The sequence below is a fragment of the Octopus bimaculoides genome, chromosome 4 (genome assembly GCF_046866305.1).
Source record: "Octopus bimaculoides isolate indiv1 chromosome 4, ASM4686630v1, whole genome shotgun sequence".
Taxonomy (NCBI): Eukaryota; Metazoa; Mollusca; class Cephalopoda; order Octopoda; family Octopodidae; genus Octopus; species Octopus bimaculoides.
This window is the reverse complement of record NC_142931.1, coordinates 13,151,777-13,154,835: the sequence shown is the minus strand read 5'-3', so window position 1 is coordinate 13,154,835 and position 3,059 is coordinate 13,151,777.

The following is a 3,059-nucleotide window of genomic DNA, read 5'->3' as shown; positions in this document are numbered from 1 at the left end:
AAACAGAAAAAATACCCCCTCTCTCTCTCTCTCTCTCTCCCTCTCTCTATCTCTCCCTCCCTTACATACACATCCCAGTTATCTCTCTTTCTTTCATTCTCACACACACAGCAACATTACACACCAAACACATGTTGCCAAAAAGAAATAGACACTATCTTTTTATAGTGAGTATGCCAGACAGAAAGTGTGGTGTGTAATTGAAGTTGTTTTGTTAGTGTGAGAGAGCAGCATGTGTGTGTGTGTAATGTTGCTGTGTGTGTAATGCTGCTGTGTGTGTAATGTTGCTGTGTGTGTAATGTTGCTGTGTGTGTGAGACGGGGAGAGAGAGAGAGAGAAAGAAAGAAAGAAAGAAAGAAAGAGAGATAAATGTGTGTAAGGGAGGGAGAAAGATAGAGAGGGAGCGCTCTCTCTATCTCTGCCGAATTGATGTAAACAAACCATGTGGTCTGATTTTCACGTTTCTAGGTATTGTACCGTAAATCGCCATTTCCAAAATATATTTATTTCAAATCATTTATCCGTATATTATGTAAGGCAAGGTGTGTGTGTTTTGTTGATATACGGGCAACACACACACATACATACGAACATGTATGCGTACAAAAAATATGTATGCAATTGGTGTACATACGTGCGTGTGTGTATGTGTGTGTTGCTCATATAATTATATATATATATATATATATATATATATATATATATATATATATATATATATATATATATATATTTATATAGATAGGATGATAAATTGAATATTAATTCAATTTAAAACCAAGTGGCCTAGCATATAACAAATCTGAAAATTCAGAAAAAATTGTATTACACGTGTATAAGGGATGACCACTAGGTGGACATCCAATATGCTAGAAAGAGGTCATCAACGACCCAACCACAAAGAAAAATAATGTTCTCCATATTCCTAACCCATGATCAAAGAGGGGTTAGATGATGGCGGTGGTGTTTTCAAAGGGATGGCATGTGTAACCTGATCACTTCTGCCGATCAAACTCTCAACCTATGCGCTCCAGTTGCAACACTGATTCTGCCCAAATTTGACGTCATGTTACTTAGTTTGGTTTGAAATAAAGAACTTGATTAGCTTAATAATCCCAACTTAATCCCGGGCAAAGCCGGGCTATACTGCTAGTGTATATATATGCGTGTGTGAGTGTGTGTGTGTATGTATGTATGTATGTATGTATGTATGTATGTATGTATACAGTGGATTCTTCTGTCGACTTCGACGTATGAAAGCCCGACAGCCGTATATAGCTGTTAGGCTATCCCTACATACCTTTTTTATTTAAAGGTCTGTGTAGGGCTATCCACGGTTACGGGAAACGCTGAGAGCAGAAAATTGGTGCAAACGTTTACCACAGAATCACAGAACAATATACCTCAGGCTTTCTGTTAAGAGTTCTCTGTCCCTTTTGGTTCGTAGCCTTCGCTACTGCATACAGCCGAACCCACGTTGGTAGGCTAAATGCGCGTTCTGGGTACCAAGCTAATAATGTATCCATGGCTCACATGCTGTGCTCGCGATGCTTAATCAACCTAGAGGAGGTGGGAGTTTCAGTGACAAGAACTGGTATCATCATGGGATCAAAGGACTGGCAGAAAGTTGGCTTCAGACGGTGCAACAAGATGGCCTCCACTTTGAATGCTAGGCTACGTTTGTTGCGATTTAATGAATGAAGGAAATAAGCTACCAAAATATTGCAAAACTTTCAAATCAACACATTATATAAATATACTATATATAAATATATATATATATATATATATATATATATATATATATATATATATATATATATATATATATATATATATATATATATATATATATATATACATATATACATACATATATATACATACATATATACATACATATATATACATACATACATACATACATATATATATGTATATATATATATGTATGTATGTATATATATATATATATTCATATGCATTTTATGTATTTTAAATGTATATAATTACACACACACACACACACACACACACACACACACACACACACACACACACACACACACACACATATATACACACGTACATTTTACTAGTAAATATTTATACATATGTGATTAAATTTCTGAAGTTGGATTCTGCTTAAATTCAATTTTTCGCATCTTATAAATATTTTGGTTTTGGACAGAAATTTAAAAATAAAATGAAATAATTATTGATATCCATTTAAAATAGTTCCATTAGTGTGAATATGATGAGGCTGTTCAAGTATTTTATAGATTATATTGATCTAAAAGCAAACCGATATCATGAGATCATATAATTAAGTTTTGATACTGTGTAGTGTTAGCTTTCACTTCTTTCTAATTGACAAAATTCTTATGATATAAATAAAACTTCATAGCGATGTAGAATGCCAAAATTTACTGTAGCGCAGAACGTCTTCTGATATTTAGTTTTATTTTAATTTAGAATGAGTGAAACAACAAAATTTGTATTACGCCATTCTTTGGCTAATAAATGAAAATCTACTTAGACTGGAGATGAATCAGATGGTGTGCATTTCTATCTAAATGAGTGACTTCGTAAAAATATTCAAATATTCAACCAGCCAAGTGACCTCTCCTGTGTTCAGAAGTCGGCTTACCGAGACTCTCCAGTTCCCTCCGTGTTGCTGAATTCATACAATCAACCAGGCTTTTGTTTCCAATCCATTATTTGATGTCATCAGTTCACAAATATCTCCACTGCCTCTTGCTCTCTCCACCTCCACACCTCCTTCTAGGATGGTCTTGAGAAATGACTCATGGTGCAACCAATTTCCCGGCAATAGGTGTCTTTATACTTTCAGACATTCTAGTATTGCATCATTTGTTACCCGCCCAATTTACGAAAGATCCATATCTCAAAGGCATCTATCATCTTTTCCATTGCTTTGTACATTGTCCAAGTTTCTGCTCCATAGTAATCATGTGAATAAAGATACTGGTAATACAAGAAATATTTTCAGTTATACAATTTAGTCACAGTACAAATCTGCAAATGGCTTGTACCTC